The sequence below is a fragment of the Amblyomma maculatum genome, chromosome 10 (assembly GCF_055883805.1).
Source record: "Amblyomma maculatum isolate TAMU_Amacu chromosome 10, ASM5588380v1, whole genome shotgun sequence".
Classification (NCBI taxonomy): Eukaryota; Metazoa; Arthropoda; class Arachnida; order Ixodida; family Ixodidae; genus Amblyomma; species Amblyomma maculatum.
In genome coordinates, this window is record NC_139353.1 from 132,851,961 (window position 1) to 132,871,912 (window position 19,952).

Genomic DNA, 19,952 nt, shown 5'->3' on the forward strand with positions numbered 1-19,952 from the left:
GTTACGTCAGGGAGGCGGCGGGCAAGGTAAGGGCCGAAGTAGTGGCGCTGTAATTTTTCGGACATCCCGCGGCGACGAACGGGCGTCCATAACAACACATAGTTGCTTGGGGTGTAGGTAAGGAAGTGGCCTCCAAGGTTATAGCGGTCAGAATCGATCTGTTGCAGATGGTGAATTTGTTTTCTGGCCATTTGCCGCGCCTCTTCCGCGCGCTGAACATAAGTGGCGACGTCTAGGTCAAGCCCAATCTCCTGCCATGGTACACGGGTAGCATAACGTCTAGCGGAGTGGTAACTTGGCGACCGAAGGCTAATTCGAACGAATTGAGCTGCGTCGTCTGTTGCTATGCAGTATTACACGCGAATGTTGCGTGTGGAAGAATTTGATGCCATGTATTGGGCTCGACATCAACATAGATGGAACGCATGTCAGTGAAGGTCCGGTTGAGGTGTTCCAGCAATTTATTTGTCTGTTGATGGTCGGCTGTTGTACATCTATGGCTGGTGTGCGTGAGCTTCAACACCGCCTGAGTCAAGCGGGTCGTAAACGCAGCTCCTCTGTTCTACGAGATATCTGCAGGAGTGCCATGACGCAAGACGATGTCGTGCACAAAGAACTGGCCGACTTCAGCAGCAGCACCGCTTGAAAGGGATCCTTTCGCAGCGTACTATGTCAAGTAATCTGTCGCGGCCACAATCCACCATTTTCGAGTGGACGACTATTGGGCTGAAACGTGGAAGCAAACAAAAAGGGTTCTACTTATGTTGAGGACTACGCAGAGGGATATGGAAAAAAAATTAGATGTGGCTTAGCTGTGGTTAAGCCTGAGTGATTGCGAAAGCTATACCTCCCTGGCTGCGCTTGGCTCTGCTGGTGGTTTGGCAAGGCTGTGCCTTCTGTGTAACTAAAGGATTTACTCTGGACACAACATGGTTTGTACTGTTTGTTTATTCCAATGAACACGCTTTGGTGGTCCGTAAAGTAATGACTGTTGGTCTGAACACTGATAATTACATAGTCGTCCGAATGTCTATACATCACCAAGTCTAGACTGCTACCTCATTGAGTAGTAGTCTCGCTCTGCACTACTCATAGACGATTCTTCGGCATTCAGAGAGTCTATGAAACTACTCTCGCTCACTGAACTTGTAGAACGCCGCCCGGGCTCGCCATTCTGCTTCATAGGCGCGTTGCTTAGCCAACCGCTCTTGCCTTTCTTCGTCTGTCTTCTCGGCACGGCGCCGGCCTTTGCGCGCAGCACGTCGCTCCAGCGACGCCTTGTACAACTCCTCAGACATGACTAAGCGGAGCGCGCCTGCGGCGCCCCGTTTATCCTCTCCTAGCGAGCAATCTCACGCAGCTGGCTGAGGAGTCCGTCACGTGGTAGCCGCCGCGTCGAGCGAAGGAACGACTACGGCCGAAGAGACGAGTTGGGGCCCTTGCTATCCTCTGGTCGTGACGTTACGCTGTCACGCGGTGCGCCGGAGCGAAGGAACGACCTCCACCGACGGAAGAAAAGTGCTAGCAGTATTGCTTTCGCAATAAAAATGGTAGAGATAAAGTTAAAAGATAGAAAACGTACAGAGCCCATGGGTCAGAGAAGTAACTCAAGTCACTGACATTCTAATGGAAATCAAAAAGAAGAAATGGGCATGGGCAGGACATGTAGCGCAAAGAAAGGCTAACGGTTGGTCGCTTAGGACAACAAACTGGATTTCAAGGGAAGGAAAGCATAGCAGGGGGCGGCAGAAAATTAGGTGGGCGGATGAGGTTAAGAAGTTGGCAGGGGTCAGGTGGATGCAGCTCGCACAGGCCCGGGTAAATTGGAGGAATATGGGAGAGGCCTTCGCCCTGCAGTGGGTATAGTCAGGCTGATGATGATAATGACTTCGGAAAAGAACCGGGGAGGCCAATGCCAATTTGCTGGAAAGGGGTCTTCAGTGGTGCTATGGGCTGCAGAAATCCGGCTGGTTTAGGAAGAGCAGATTCCCGTCGTTGTCAATAGCGGCATGGTATTGGCATCCGTGCTCTGTACCGAGGTTTAGACTATCTGTTAAGCCTTTCATAAGCGTTTTTCTGCGCTCCTGACAACTTGGGAATGTTAAACTTATATGATTTGGCTTGATTTGATTTTCTTTTATAAGCAGTTCATTCGTGAACAGGATTTGACGTCACCGAGCACGAGAAACGGGGAGTACGCAACTGTTCTCACCAGTCAGCCTTCATCGATCTATCTAGCTTCTGTAACTGTTTGACGGCATTTTGCCCTTCCTGTTATTAAGAGCCTTAAATATCGACAGCACGCTGCACGAAAAGGAAGTGCTTTTGTTTTGCTCCGGCTGTTATCCGGCTCAGGAAAAACTACAAAGCGTGGTTTCGTCTCGGGCAGGAAAAAAGGCATGATTACCCTGGCAACTGCTTGGCAATCGATAGTGAACAAGATTAGTTTTATGCGTGTTTGTATGTCTGTAGCCCGGCTTACTACTGCCAGTCCATAACGGCTTTCTCTGAGTAGATAATCAATATTGCAGCTGCTTATATATTCACCGGAAGGCAGGACGGCGTTGGAGGGTTGGAGGTATTAGGCAAGGAAGGGATGAAGGACTCATCGTCGAATACTTGTCAATACTAATCCAGAATATTGTTTTTTTTTTGCCTGATTTCGTATAAGCGCGAATGAGTGCTCCGCTCTTAAATGTAAAGGATCCTTTCCTGCAAGAAAGCCTAACCATTTCGAGGCTCCTTCCATAGTACCATATTAGGCATCGCGAAGAGGCCTCTAAGCCGCTCTCTGAAATCACGTCGCTGGAAAGGGTGAGTTTCCTATTACGTTTTAGGCATGTGGTAATTAGATGTTTGGTTTGGGATAGTTGGTAGCAATTTCTTGAAAACAGCGCAGTCTGCCACTGTGTTGTCGGCGTCTATATTTGCACTACGGTTTATAGAAGAGGAAAATACGGCAATGTTAGCCTATCTTCCAAGCTTTGTGGCTAGGACTAGAGCAAAGTATTCTAGTACGGGCTGTTATGAGGTACTGAAAATGCGTGCACGGCTCCATTTTGATGGTCGGGAAAAGGTAGCACTGCGGAACAAGTAGTTTTCTTCTTGGTACATGACTAAAATTGTTCCTAGCGCATTTAGTTTAAAGCCTCCATTTTTATCAGAATGTCCTTGGTTACTGCTGCCTGCACATTCTCGCAGAGGTGATTACAAGGTTTTTGAAGTAAGCACCTCTTGCGATAATAAAGTTCAATAACTGTGTCCTTGCAGTTCAAGGTAACAGGTAGTCTCTACCAGATTACAAGCAAATGCACTTAGGTCTTTGGCGGGTACGATTACTAATTTGTGCATGCAACCAATCGCAGGTATCAGCATTTTGAAACCATTTCTCCTGCTGCGGTTGAAGCAGGAGAAATATGAATATGAATGTCAACAATATGAACTAAAAAAACGAATGAATAAATAAACGTGGCAATGTACGACAATCTCAAATAGAAGTAAAATACAAAAAACCAGTATTGTGATAGAGTAACACAAAACACAAAGCTACACTGTCTGTTTGCCACTGATGAATAGCTAGAACAATGTGAAGGGCGTTTAGTCAACGCACTACGCTAGCAAATCCAGGGCACAGCGCTGTTATTTTTTGGTAGAGCTCCTTGATTGTTTGAAGGTAGCGACAAGCCGCTGCATGACCTCCTCTCTTCCTCCTTGCGCCATGTTTGTCTGAAAGGTTCTCGCCCACATTTCTGCACGACCACAGGTTTCAACACTCGGTTGCTTTTGACAACGCATTGGTGTTCTTGCGTTTTTCTTCGATTGAATATTCAGTTCGCCCAATTTTCTTCCTATTCTCGGCATAGCGAACGTTACGCACATGGCTTCCTCTGCTGTGCATTAAACATAAGGCGAGAAATCGCGTGCGCACTGGACGAAGGCGCATTAAAACGACTAGACAATTTCATGGCGATACGTGAAAAAGCATGGGGCTAGCGCAAGAACAAGTTTCTCTCCTACACTTTAAAAAGGTAGAAGGTTCGAGTACTGAACTACGGTCAAGGCTTTTAGTCCTAAATAAGGCCTGGGAATAGAACTCTGGGTAACGCCTGAAGTTCGAGTCGACGAAAACGTTGCGAGTTCGATTCTCTCGCTCGCGTCGTAGCAACTGTGATGCCTTGCATGAGGTCTTGGTTTCGCGTCCTTCGCTCGAGTCACAGTTGCCATAACAACTTCCATAACAACTGTCACGCCAGGCATTGTCGAGCATTGGGCGAGTGGGAGAACAGCATGCACGAAAGTTGAAGAAAACTGTTAAAAAACAAGAAAGCAGCAAAACACACCGGGACAACCATATGGCAGTGAAACAGCACACTCTAGAAATCATATTATGCGGTGGAAACGAATATAACTCAGTTTGTATACAATATGGCGGATGAAGCAGACTCGCTGAGGAATTCTGACCATGTAGCAAATTTATTGCCAGGCAGTCAGTGCTCTTTTGGGCTCACACATACACATAGGCGAGCTGAGGGCTCATGATGTTCAAGAGAAGAGCCAAGTTCCAACCAATTCCACTGCGACTGCACGTATGAAAAGGATGTTCTTAAAGCCAAATTCCCCTGTATCAAGTGGATGTGGTGAGTCCACCCCTTCCGAGGGCAGATTTTCGCCGCAAGCGCAAAGAGCTGGCTATGTAGGTAACCCAGTATTGGTAATGAGAGCCGCACAAGTATATGGAACATTATTCACCGGAAGTATACGGCCGCGTTGCTGGTCTGCCAAAGGAGCAAGCCCACGGACTTCACCAAAAGTTTTCTAGCGGGAGCTACATTGGCCACATTCTTGCCATTTCTTCATGCCTGTCGGTGCCTGTCCGAATAGTGCAGAAAGAATAAAAAAAATCGTGGGAGGCGGTAGCTGACAGCCTACATGGCCGACCACTGACCGGACGTAGGGCTTCCTGAAACCATGCTTGGCAAGATCTGCCAACTCGGGCCTCTCCTTTCATATGGGAGAGTGGTATCACAGTCTGCCACAACCCTAGCATTCACGTTATTCCTAGGCCACGCAAGCACCTTCATACAGCTCAGCTAAAGCGGGGCTTTATATATTGGCTGGTAGCTTACGCTATCGCGTCATCGCGAACGTGGGAGTGAAAACAGAGTAAGAGGTGCCGTAGTGGAGGGCTTCGGACCACCATGCGATAGAGGCTCTCGCCTAATCGCACTTAAGCTGTCAAAAGTGCCCTCTATGGCAATAATAAAGTTGAAACCATAAAGTAAACTTCTATCTGCAAGATAGCAGTTTCTTTTAATTTCCAGCCGAACAATGGCGTAGCCAAGAAGATAGCTCTCGACTATTTGCAGGTTTAAAAACAAGCTAAACCACAGCTAATTTTTTCGAATGCTCCACGCCGCCTTCCTCCGCCCGAGACCGGAGTGGAAACATTACGAGGGACTTTAGCGACTAAAGTATTAAAAGGCGAAAGACTGCGTGCCCCATTCTGCCGCGCAACTGACATAAATTAGTGATTGTTTGTTTATTTATCTAATTATTTATTGAGTAGGTAATTATTAATTGATTAGTTATTAGGCAGGTAATTCACTGTTTACTCTATCAATCAATATCTTAATTATTAACTATTTAAATATTACTCAGCTCTTTAATTGAATCCCTTAATTAGTATTCAGTTATTTATTAGACGCTAATTTGTAATTGATCATTGATTTACATATGGCATTATAAGGCACTCCATTGCGCATACTGTGGTGGTGCTTTGGGATTGGTTGAGACCTCTAAAACCTCATCCCGTTTCGGCCAATTAGAGCCGCTGCAAAAGCGGGACACATTTTGTCCACGACAGCATGAGCCAATATAGCTTTCGCCTTTAAAAAGCTCGCGAGGCTAGAGGCGAAATGTCCGCTATTAGGCAGCCTTCGGGGACATGAGTGTGAGACTCTACTTGACCAGAATTGATAAAGCGCATATCAAGAACTATGCCCTGGCTGAAAGCCTGTCTTTGGCAGCGCGGACGCCACACTGAGTGCGCCACCAGAAATCCTTCACATCAATCGGGAGGTTGGAGCAATGGCCGTCCGTCCACTATCGGCCAGGTGCGTACCTCTGACGCAATTGTAGGGGTAACAGCTAGAATAACAGAGCGGTTCGCAGCGCAAGACACGGCCATTGCTCTCCACGTTCCGCATGAAAACATCTCATGTAACTGAACGAGTATGCGGACCGAAGCGGCAGAAAAGCAAAAGGAGTGTGTGCCGTTGGTGAGTTGTTCCTCAGACCACGCAGTAAAAAGGTTCACCTTCTACTTTCAAGCCAGTATAAAAGTAAAGACCTTTAAACATAATCTATGGGGTGCACTAATTTTTGTATACATTTAGTCCACAAATGTCGGCAAAATGTGACAGTGCACAACATGCTTCAGTCAATTATAGTGGGCGAGGTGTAGGCGATTTCGCATGACGAGCTCTGTTTTGCCTTCCCGAACCCAACCTGTAAAGCATGGTGTTAAGCTCTCGCATAGCCAGAGTTGCGGAGTGCTATACGTGCTACATACGGAAGTTTTGAACAGAGCAAATTCTGTACAAAAAACGCCTTCTTTAAAAAAAAGGAAGGGTGGCGCATACGATACTTACCCGTTTCCACACGCGCAAAGAGACGCCGCCCACTGAGAAAGTCATTCCAAAGACGGTGGCATGTTTAAAGAGGGCGAGACCTCTGGGCAGTTAGTCCAATGGATCACCAGAAGAGAGTACTGGGATGTTACATATGCGCTTATCCTACGACCAGAGAGGAGGGTGTACTCAGCGTAGTCGTGCGGGATTGTATTAAGAAGCAGCAGGGTGACATCGTCAGCATATGCTACGATGCCCGGCAGCAGCAGCCCACGCATTCCCTTTGAGGCCTGTACACAGCGGAACAACGTATCTGTCACAAGGACGAATAGAACGGGTTTCTAGAGGACATCACTGCCTAGTATCTCGATTGAGAGCAAAGCATCGGACGTGTCAGCATCGGAAAGCAAAATGTCCGCCGTTGGTCTGGCGTATAGCTGGGGAAATTGCAGCCCTCAGGGACCTCGAACAGATATTAATGTTCCCAACGGTCAAGTGCCTTTTCTCTGTAAATGCTGACTATAATAATACTTCTATCATGATCGTTGGTGTATAGGCTATCATATCACGAATAAGGTTCAGCGGAGCAAAACGGCTTCGGGACGGAGTGGAGCAAAACATGTGAGTACTAATTAGTCCAGGAACCAAGCCGTTAACTTGGGTGATAAGGAGGTCTTGGAGGGTCTTGTAATCGACACTGAGCTGCGGAATAGGACGCCAAACGGATGGGCTGACTTTGTATGCGTCAGGGTTAGGAAGCAGTATTATACGTCTGCGACAAAGCTAGAGTAGAATGAACTCCCTGCCGAGCGCAGTGTTCAAATTCTTTACAAGGAAGCGCAGGATGTAGGTTCAAAGCGCCCTTTAGAAGTCTACGGGGCTATATCGCCCGTTTCCGAGCACGTGCCAGACTTCACCCCCCGAGTATGAATTCCCACACCCCACTGCTTTTAATCGGGCTATACTAAAGTGCACTTCGGCATCTTTAAAGCGCGGCAGATCGCAACCGCAACGTGCAACCCAATCTGAAAATTCCGTGTCTGCGCCATACTTTTCTCGGAAAAAGTGCTCAGAGGAGTAATTACAGAACCCGCGTTCTGTATCAATCACTTCATAGGTTTCCTCACTGTCCTCTTTCAGTATGGTTGCGACGTGTATCGACGCTTTTCCCGTGTCCCATGCATCTCGTGCAAGCGCAAGACATCTGGGCTAGTAACAGGGCGACACCGATGCATCACCCGCTATGCTGATCGACCACATATTAGCTGCAACAGAGGAAGCCTGAAATACATTCTAAGTCGAAGGACTCCTTAACACTGATCGTCATCTTGTTAATCAGTGGTCGGCCCGGAAAGAACTGCGAGCGAAATATGTAGCTAATCATCGCGCCTACCACTACGTGCTGAGAATAAGAGAACAAACGGGTAAAATTCGACGCCAGACAACGCTGGGAGAAGCATTGCGAGTCGTTATCTGAGCATACTGGCGCTGGAAATCTCTTGTCTACTGTGTGGTCCTTGTACGGTCGGGAGAAGCTCCAGGATACGGTGCAGGCTGTCTTACTCCAAACCGGCGCTGCCATAAGGAGTGTGAGAAACAGGCATTACCGAAATTTTCTCGCACTCATTCACCTCCATAGCGGAGAGCGTCTGCTTCCCAGATCATGTGGACAAGTCATAGCCTCTTAGGCAACATTGAGGATAGCCGAGCTCACAGCAGACCTCGAAAAGTTCAACGTCAAAAGCTCTTCAGGAAATGGTGATGTGGAGGAGACAATGCTTCAGAACCTCGGTGCTTTTACAAAATGAACCGTGACGGCATCATTACTGCCGTACTCGGCTCATGCACGTCGCCAGCACTTGGAATGTAATTTTTGTAATTTTTACTTCCGCCCTACGAGATGATGTCGGGGCATGGTACAAGACGTTCACACACACACACACAAAAAAAGCCGCTTGGGCGATTTACCTCCGAGACGTGGGGATTCGTCAGCGACGCGCCGCACATATTTATTGATAATTATGATTTATAAAGATGTCAGACACGAAATGTTGTTGAATACATGAATATATATTCATGGTCTTAAAATATAATACACCAGCTCTTAACCAGCGACTGCTTTCCTAGGCGCAAAGTCAGCTTCTTTGCGAACCATTCTTTATATTTTGTATGGTCCGCGCTACCGCAATGCATTTCTAACTTAGATTCTAGACAACGAGGGGTTTTAAATGTAGATTGCCTCCACAATGAAGCAGCATACTTAGTCACACACTTCTTCAAAGCGCTGGTCAATCTTTACCGACCAGCCACCACTACTGGTGCACTGCGAAACGATAAAAAATGTTGCGGTAAGTTGTGTTTACATGGGTTTATATATGAGCCGCCCTCCCAACGCGCACCCCCATATACGTTTTGCGGTGCTTTAAAAATGTTTCGCCTCGATAATGACATTTCATACTTTCACGATCTGTTCTAGGATGTTCATGATCACTCTTTGCCAACTAATGACATCATAGGTGTCCCGTAAAATGAGAAAACAGCTTTGAAATATTTCGGTTCCATGTATTCCTATGGGCGCTAACCCTACTTTTCACCCCCAGTCATCCCAACCTGGCGATAGAAGCGCCACCGCATCGTGCTTATGTCAAAGATCGCTTTTGGTCTGTACCAATTGCTGCTGACAACAATGCTGCAGATAACAGCGCATGCGTAGCTAGTCCCTCTTTCCTTCTTCCCCTCCTTTCTTTCTTTCTCTATATATTTCCGAGCCGGAAATAAAGCGTCGTCTTTTCGCTCTGTGAATCTGTCTGGTTTTTATCGCGTAGCTGCCGGCCTTTGGCCGGTAGAACGCAACAGTGGCGACGAGGATTCTGCTGCAGCAAGGAAACCAGCAATACGCCCAAGCACGACAGTCACGCAGAAGGAACCCACCGCCAAGGATCAGCCATGGCACACAGGCTACCGGAATTCGAAGACGAAAAAGATAAGTGGCAGCCGTACCTTGTCAAGGCTCAAGCTTATTTCGAAGCGAATGATCTGATAGACGATGCTAAGAAAAGAGCCCTGCTGGTAGCGGCACTTGGAACAAAGACAATAGAAATTTTGAACGCGAAGGTAGCACCGCGAAAGCCTAACAACCCTACCTACAAATAAGTTGTGGAGACGCTAAGCAGCTACTACGACCCGGTACCGAATGAAATCTCTGAAAGTTTCAAGTTCTTCCATCGCTGCCAGCAAGAAGGGGAATCTGTACATGCATTCATTGTGGCAATAGGGCAGGTGGCACACAATTGCAATTTTGGAACGCTGCTAGACAGAATGATAAGAGACCGTATTGTGTGTGGTGTCAGATCCTAGAATCTGCAGAAGCAGCTGTTAGCGAAGAAAAATCTGAACCTCGAAGAAGCCGAGGCTCTTGCCCTCGCCGCAGAGAACGCTGAACGCGAGTCGGAAGGGATTGTTACTGACCAAGAACAAGCGAGATTGCTAAAGCTCTATGGCCAATACGAATCGCACACGAAGTCACAGGGCGTGCAACAATGCAAATGTTGCGGAAAGCATGGTCATAATACAAAGGCTTGTCGACTAATCAAGCGCAAATGTTTTAAGTGTGCACGGCCAGGGCATTTAGCGCGAATGTGTGCGGCAAATGAGACAAGCAGGACGCTAGCACTAACAGCACAGACGCCAGAAACCAAAGAGAGTGATAGTAGCGCGTCCCAAATCTGGTCCTTGACCACCACGCGCTCTCTTATACCCCCCATCAGAAAATCGTTTGCATGGAATGGCATCGAAATAATGATGGATATTGATACCGGCTCCCTTGTTTGCGTCATTCCCAAAAGCATTTACCAAGTGCACTCCCATCAATGGCCGCAGCTGCAAAAGTCGGAAGTACAGCTTTCATGCTATCTCGGAAAGTTGCCACTCCTCGGTACACTGACCATGCCAGTTTCCTATGAAGGTACCACAGTACAATGCTGTCTGACGGTTTTAGACTGCAATGGCCCCAGTCTTTGCGGTCGGGACCTGCTGAAAAAACTGACAGACGAACGCATTCAGGTGCTGACCATGTATGCGAAGCCTTCCGTATCAAAGCAAGCCAGGGAGGACGTGCCGATGCTGCTCCAGAAAAACTGCGACCTGTTCACGGAAGGCGCTGGTCTCATGAAAGGTCCGCCAGCCCGACTGCACATCAAGGCCGGAGCAAAACCCAGTTCTTTAAGGCACGGAAAATTCCTTTTGCACTTCGTGATAAAGTGTCTAAAGAGCACCAGTTCCTCATTCTGAATGGGCAACGCCCATCGTGCCAGTCTTGAAGGAGGACGGAACAGTGCGCATTTGCGGGGACTTCAAGATTACACTAAACCCTGTGTGCGAGGTTGAGCAGTACCCCTTGCCTGTCATAGACGACATTTTTGCAAATCTATGTGGAGGAAAAAAATATAGTACTTTAGACCTTCGCGATGCTTACAATCAGGTTGAGCTAGATGAAGACTCGCGGAAATTAGCAGTGATAAACACACACAAGGGGCTCTTTTGCTACAACAGGTTACCGTTTGGCATCGCATCAGCACCAGCGATATTCCAACGAAAGATTGAATCGGTGCTGCAAGGACTAAAAGGGACTCAGGCTTATCTAGACGATGTCCTGGTAACCGAGAGCAGCGATGCTGATAACGCAAATCTGCAAGCGGTGCTACAGCGTTTCCGCGAGAACGGTATCAAACTTCGCTATGACAAGTGCAAGTTTGGCGAACAATCGGTGACGTATCTTGGTTATCGTATTGTTGTTGAAGGGCTACACCCCCTCGAGAAGCACGTGGATGCAATCAGGCTAGCCCCTTTACCGCGAAATGTTGCCGAGTTGCGATCCTTTGTGGGAATGGTTACATTTTACAACAAGTTTTTGCCAAATCTTTCCACTATGCTTGCACCCCTGTAAGCCTTCTTGAAAAAGGTGCAAAATGGGTTTGGCACGAAAAAGAAGACGCGGCATTTAAGAAGGCCAAGGATGCTTTGTGTTCAGCCCCAGTCCTAACGTGCTTTAATCCGCAGCTGGAATTGATGTTGGAATGCGATGCTTCACCTTACGGTGTCGGTGCTGCCCTTTTCCACCGAATAAATGGTGAAGACAGGCCAATTGGCTTCCGACCACGGACGCTCACCTCAGCTGAGAGAAACTACTCCCAAATTGAGCGAGAGGCTTTAGCCCTGGTGTTTGGCGTGACACGATTTCGCGATTACCTGTTGGGCCGGGAGCTCACGCTTGTAACAGGCCACCGCCCCTTATTAGGTCTACTCCGACAGGATCGTCAAACTTCTGTCATGGCTGCCGCCCGAATTCAGCGCTGGGCGCTTTTGCTAGGGGCATACAAGTACAAGCTCATTTGTAAACCTGGAACACAGATGCTAATTTCTGACGCTCTAAGCCGTTTGCCTCAATCGCAGCAGGAGCCGCAAGCGGAAACAGTGGATCTGTCGGAAATGGTGCTTATAATCGACGAATGGGACCAACCAGCGGTTTCCCACCAAGAGATTCAAGCGCTCACAGCAGCTGACGGGCTTTTGCAAGATATATGCAGGTACGTGACTAACGGATGGCCCTCCGTCGTAGAAGGTGACAGCAGGGAAGTGGCGGAATTCCGGAAAAGGAGACATGAGTTGTCTGTGGAGAAGGGGCTGTTGTACTGGGGGCATCGTGTGGTGATACCAAGTGCGGTGCGTGAGAAACTGTTGACGATGCTACACGAGTCTCATCAGGGTGCGTCAACCATGAAGACAAGGGCGAGGGCTAAGTTTTGGTGGCCCTGTTTAGATCAAGATATTTGTAGATTGGTCTCGAATTGTCGAAACTGTGTGCAGGCTCTGCCCATGCCCCCTAGGAATCCTGTCAGCTGGCCGATTTCAAGAGAGAGGTGGTCACGGCTGCATGCAGACTATGCAGGGCCTATTGGAAACAAAATGTTGTTGGTAATTGTCGATGCACACAGCAATTGGATAGAAGCCATTCCAGTATCTCGAGCAACCGCTAAAGCCACTGCCGTTGCATGAGAACCTTGTTTAGCAGGTTTGGATTGCCCCGCACCATAGTTACTGACAACGGTACACCCTTTACTGGGTTAGAGTTTGCGGTATTCCTACAGAAAAATGGAATTGAGCATATTCGTACCCCGCCTTATCACCCCCAGAGCAATGGTCTTGCGGAACGGGCCGTAAGAACAGTCAAGGAGGGCTTGAAGAAAATGCCGGGCGTGGAGTTGACAACTGCTCTGGCGAGAATTCTTTGTAACTACAGAAATTCGCCACAAGCTTCAGGCTCTACTCCGTCCGAGCTTCTTCTGGGATACCGTTTGCGTACAAAATTAGATATGTGTTTTCCTCCCAGGAACTACGAAATGCCCAAGCATTCAGAGACTGATTCCGCCAGTTGGTACTTCACCCCGGGAGACGCAGTCTACGTGCGCAACTACGGCGTAGGAGAAAAGCGGACACCAGGCAAAGTGAAATCGACGAGTGGTGCCCGTCTAGTCACTGTGGCTACTGAGGACGGAGTCGTTCAACGTCATGTCGACCAGATCCGAAAACGCTCATCAGACACCGACGGAAGCAGAGAAGTATCAAGTCCTGCAGAATCGCCTCCTGCGACCTTAGGGGCCCCGACAGACGAGGCTCACGACCTTCCCGAAGGGCCTGTTCCTGAGCTACGCCGGTCCACAAGAACTAGAAAGCCAGTGGAGCGCTATGGCTATTAGCGGAAGGAAATGCTGCTGACAACAATGCTGCAGATAACAGCGCATGCGTAGCTAGTCCCTCTTTCCTTCTTCCCCTCCTTTCTTTCCTTCTCTATATATTTCCGAGCCGGAAATAAAGCGTCGTCTTTTCGCTCTGTGAATCTGTCTGGTTTTCATCGCGTAGCTGCCGGCCTTTGGCCGGTAGAACGCAACACCAATATTTTGCATTAGCAAAACGTGGCGCTTAGTTTTAAGAATATTCACGCCACTGAATGCATTTTCATAAATTAAATTTATTTAACACTTACAAGCTGCCAGGTTTCGATTAGCATTGCCGAGTACTAGCTTATCAGTCTTCGTATTTAGACACATTTAAAACATTTCTCAATTTCAATTTCCTAATTATTTCATTTATTCATTGACCAATTGCACACTAAAAGGTTTCTGAACTAGCATCATTATGCATTGGCGTTTCCTTATGAACATTTTGACACCTTCGAAGCCTCTTTGTTTAATTTTTTTAGATATTGCAGATATATAGATATGTGCATATCAAGCATTGGCTATTCGTAGTGAATACTTTGAAACACGTTTTGTCCAATTTTCATTATTTTCAATTTTTTCAAATGATTGATCAGTAACACACTATAACTGTGATTAGCATCATCAAGCACTCTCTTTTCGTTCTGAGCATTTTCCCACCTTTCATTCGCTGTATTTCTAATTGTTCCATTTTCTTTTCTTAAAATCATTATTTAATCAAATATTTATGGTGATTTCTTTAAATCCTCACAACAATCACACACTAATCATCAATCACGACAACCACAAATTACTATGATGCAAAATGTTTAGGCAGCCCCGATTATTTGCCACACGCAGTGCCGACAACTACAACCAATGCTCCTATTATGACGCTGACTGCTTTTCAGGCGAACGAGCTGTGCGAGCTATCGCCGAAAACCGAGACGATAGCCATATTGCCCGCCATTCCAGGGATTTCAGAAGTACAGAAGCTAACATCCGTGTCCTTGTCGGGGGTTCCGACTGCGAGCATGTGGCTGCTGTAGCTGCAGATGAAGCGTCTCTGTTGGTTGGCAGCGAATGGTCGCCCCGTACGCCTTGAGATCACACCACCTGGCCTCAGTAGAACGTCTCGGTCATTGGGGACCAGGCGCTGGAGTTTGTTTGCGATGCGTCGGAAAGGGCTTCAAGCTGCTCGCACATGTGGAACTGAGCGTTCTGTTTAGCACGCCTGAAGGTTCGGGCTCACGCTCGGCTGCTGTTTCAGCGACTCTAGTCGATGCTTTCATTCAAGCCACCTGTCCCGGCTCAGCAACAGAGGCAGAACAAGATAAATCAGAAGACATCGGAGGGCGATGTTCCAGGGTCGCGGTCAGTGATTCGAAGGGTGGCACTGTGCGGAAACGATCTGCGTTTCAGAGTCGCACTCCTCAGGGCCTTCGGTTGTGCGGAGACTTCTATTTGTCCCCACTGAGAGTCTCGCCTCGTGCGTCTTCCTTTGGGACGTCGCATCGTATTTGGGTTCTTTGTTTGCAATGTGGTGCACCTGGGCCGCTACTGCGTGCAGTCCACAGTGGCACGCCTTCCGCCGCACCTTTGGCAGGCCGCAATGCTGGCCTGAGTTGCATGGTCGAAGACCCTACATCGCTGTCATGCATGCGGTGTTTTTTTTTATGCCGCAAGCATGGGCTTCGCGTCTCTATCTGCCGGTACTCTAGCATGACCTTGTGGCTCTGGATGGACATGAAGTTGGGTACCGGGTTCCGCATTTTGAGCCACACCATCCTGGTACCAGTGAATCTTTGTGGGTTGGCTCTGAAGGTCACGTGATGGATGCCGCGCACCTTGCCGTAGAACAATGGGGAGGCCAAGACACATCGGACACGAAAGGAAGCAGCCGGAAGATGACGAATGCTACTGGTGGCCCCACTGCGTCGAAGGGGACACGACAGACACCTGTGCCAGAGCGTTTTCACCCATCGCATGTAGTGTGTTATTCGCTCTTGATGAATCACTAACGGCCGTCTATATGGCACCTATAGGATACAGATATATAGCACCTATATAGGATACAGATAGGATAGGGTAAATTTACAGCAGTGTCATGCACGCTTGGCAGCGTTATTTGCAGCATGATTTCAGGCAGAAATATTAGTCGTCAGACTTGTAAAATCTTGCGAAAGACGTCCTGTCTTGCCCTTAAAACCACCTCTGAAGGGGGGGGGGGGCTCGTCCATCGCCATTATACCCCCCGGCGAAGTATAGAGCTTCTGTGCTCAAAGTTTCCTCTAGCTATTGTAATCACTCTTTAAGCACCCGATATTGCATGTCTTTACATTACCATCCCTTGTAAGCATACTGAGCGCGTTGTTTCCATGCATCACTTGATGAAATTATAGTTTTCCTTTATTGCTTTATCACAACAGCCCTACAAGGTTCGCAACCAGCAACGAAGAGGAACTGAAGAAAATTAGGTAACCCTTGGAGCAGTTCCTGAGTCCCATATGCGGCGGATCAAGGAGGATAAAAACCATAGTACTCACCACGCTCCTTCGAGTTGCAGTTCTCTGATGGAACGGAGCTTCAGGATACATGCTCGTCTGTGCCGCATGTGTGGGTGTTTCTTCATTGATTTTTTCTGCGGTGGCGAAGGCCAAAGAGTGCCGAGGGTCGTGTGGAAGAGCTGGTACACAGTGTACAGCTGCGGCTGCTTGGCGGTCATGATATGGATGTACATAAGCGCCTTGCGGAAAGCCCCGTGGATGATCGAAAGCAGCCTGGAGACGAACAAAGATGTCCGTTCTCTCTCCACTATTCTTCGGATTCTCACAACAACACTCACCATCGTGAGGTAATGAAATTTTTCAATATATGTTCTTAAAGACTGCACTCTTCAATAGTTGAAGAGAGAGAGAGATGACTGATCTATTCTTAGTGCATACAAGCTCTTCATAGCACAAGTGTTTCCAATATATGAAAGGAGAAAAATACGACTGGTCAATTAATGTAATTTTTATAATTATGTAGCGAAACACTTGCCGTTTTCTAATTAATTTTTCTCATGAAGTACATTATCCAGAGGCCACTCCTAACCCTTGTTTAGTAATAATCAACCATTTCCATTTTTCCCAGAAAAGAATTCTTTTTATATATCTGTACATTTCATCACCCCAGAATGTTATGCCTCACTGCAGTTGTAGCGCCTCACCAAACTCGCAAGCTGTGGCCGTAACTCTAAAAAAACTACCATGCCATTTGACAGTTCATACAAACAGTGCTTTGCTTTAAAAGTCAGCGTTTTTCATTATAAGTCATTAAATTTTTCTATCGCCTTTTCCAGGGTTCTGTCAAATGCTCTCTGGATCACATTGCACGCTTCAAAAGTTGTCGATTTCTATAAGCATGCATCTGCCTACGAGAAGTTCACCGGTGTGAAGTGCTCTGACGTTAGCGTCACGAGGCGATTCTTCTGGTCAGATGTCCGAACAGCATGTGTCTGCGTTTTATACTGCGGCGCATTCCTATATGTCTCTCCCAACCGGCAACAGCACGATATGTCCGCTGCACCCACGAAAGGAATCCTTACGACGGTGATCTCTTCATTCCTGGACCTCTTCATATTACTATTCAACTACGCTTACGGGAGTGTGTGTCTCGCATACCTACATGCATCGTCCCAAGTTCTCAATGTATACCTGGAAAGTGAACTTCGAGTCCTGGAACAATGCATCCGCTCTCTCGAAATGACGGCTGTGGGCAGTCATGATGTCACTGGATGCGTGCAAAGAGCCAGGCTGAACGTTTGCGCAATACGCGAGCTGAAAGAAGAAGTAAACCAAGTGTGGCGTTGGCCGCTTCTAATATCTACGGCTGCAGTTCTGCTTGTAACCTGCTGGTTCCTGTACTCATTTTTTGAGAACGTTGAAATGGCGGGAAGACTGCGTGTTGTCTTCAATGCAATGTACCTGGCAGAGGAATATTATACGCTCGCCACTTCGAGTCAATCTTTCATCTTCACGGTAAGGTCTAGAGTTAAATAAGCTAAATAAAATTCAGTGTTAATGCAGTATGAGATGGGTTTTAGCAACATTGCCAATATGACGATGTAATGGGTAATGAAATTTATCACGTGTAAGGTCATATTGGTGCGCAGGGGACAGTCGAAGTCAACGGACCATTACCCCAAGTAACATTTAGTATGTCACGCGAGTATGCACACATGACCTCTCTTTTGGTTCAATGGGTTACAGCCTGTGCCATGGTATTATCCCTGATGATTACGTTACTTCGTGCGAAGAAAGCGATGCCTGCAATGTTATATATTGATTCCGTAGTGTATAAAAATATGCCTGACGGTTATACATATCAATACATTTCAGATATATGAAAGACGTTTAACCTAATTTTTAACAGATTTCAAAGTGAAGAAAACAGTAAATATACCTGCAGATCCTTCCTCGGCATGCTTATCTGAGCAGACTATAGGAGATAAATAATGCGACCCATTAATTTCTTCGAACATTCCTATTAATAAGTTCATAATAGTTCGTACAACATTATTCAGGCGCCTCGCAATTTTTCCAGACCTGAGCGCACTGGTTTTCCGTGCCAATTTGGCTATTTGGTGGAAGCACAGCCAAAAAAAAAAAAATAAAAAAAAGAAAGGGTTTGAATTTTCCCTAAGATTCGGCAATTTGGATCGGGATGCGTATTGCAGTGTCTTACTATAGTGCGGAGTTTCCTGACAATTTAGGAGTGTCCCAGCCTTTCGAACCCGATTTATTAGTCTCTTAGACTTTAAAACTTCTCTGTATAGTTTACATTTTCGAAACAGTAATCATACTGAAGGAAATAATTTGAGATGTTTGTACATATTTGAGCTGTTTGGCTCGTGACGTTGCCTCTGTTGCACTGACAACAACGGCTAGGCGGTTCAACCACATAACGGGCGCATAGGAGCTGCGCTCTAAAACTGACCAACAATGAAGTAATCTTCTACCGATACCAGATACGTATTAAAGCCCCTACAAAGTAGAAAAAAATACTATGCGTAGAAAGAAAAGATATGGCGTATGAAAATATGGCGTTGATAGACCCGTCCTGCAAAGTATAAAGCCGGAAACACAATGCGAAGGCCTCCAAAGATTTAGATTTAGTTTAGGACCTGGATTAGCGAGGAGGCATGCTCACAGAAAGATTGCAATGTGACAAGGGACAGGCTGTCTCCAATATACAGCGCGTTGCACAATTACGGGCGCGCTTTAGCATGCTTCTCACAACTAAGCCGCAAAATACTCGCAACTGAAATTTAGCACAGAAATGGCATTTTGTCATTTTTTTTTTGCCAAATTTGTTGGGATACCTGCCTAATTCGATCGGAAGAAGTCGGATGTTCCCATCGTATCCGATGGAGACGATGGCAATGCCACCACTGGGGCAGCGGTTCGTCTTGCATCGCCGCTGCCGCATGCGATAGGAACATCCAACTTCTGATCGAATCAGGCAAGTGCCGCAAATAAATTTATGACAAAAATACTAACAACAAAATACCATTTCTGTGTGAAATTTCAGCTGCAAGTATTCCGCGGTTTAGCTGGTAGAAGCATTCTACAGCGTGCCTGCTATTGCGCAACGCGCTATAGATGTGGCCAACCGAGCAAATTGCGCTTTGCCGTGCTTTTTGTCAAAATCAAGGAAGGTCTAATCGATAGAGGATCCTCGTTAGCAATCTTTTTGCTAATGGAAGACGTTTTATGTCCTACCAACGCCAGCTATCTTTCCTTCTGGCGGTCGTGTCGCAAATGGATGTTGCTGCGCTCTCCCGGTGCACAAATAAAGTTTTTTTGAGCAACGGGGTTTCTATCATTGTCTGAAGAGGGTTTCATACCTGAAAAATATAACGCGGAAGATAAAGAGCCAGGACAACGCACACGGCAGATTTAATGATATCATGATCTTTCAGTACGATGTATTGGATGCTGTAAGACGGGTAGAAGCAATGGGTAGAAAAAATGAAGGAGGTCCTTAAACTTCTCCCCCCCCCCCCCCCCCCCCGGTATGCTATAGCGTACCGGGGGGCCTCAGCGGCACCGTATGCTGTCGCGTAGATATATTTTGCACGCCAGTCATCCTGTAATCCTCTAAATTGAGTTATGTCGCACTTTAATATTATTCAGAACATTATTATTCTACTGTAAAGTGTAGCATACGTACAAAAATAGTAATGACTGATAGTCATTGCAATACCTCTGCATTTTCACGCGTACGCTGTCCTATGGGCTTACACACATCGGTGTTTTTCCTCGACTGATTAAACTAGGCCCACATCTCAGTAAACAACAGTGATGCGAACCTACCGCAGTGCCTGCGAGGTGCGTAATTCCGTCGGCGTTTTGTGAAAGTTTTTAACCCAGTTGTGCCGAAATATGTTTTGTTCTAGGCCAGATATGAGCACTTAAACGGCTGACATGATATGAGATCGCTAAGAAGCCGGAATTTGTTCCTGCTCGGATTCATTCTTCCAGCAAGCTGGGCAGTATCAAAGTGGACGTTGTTTTCGAACCAG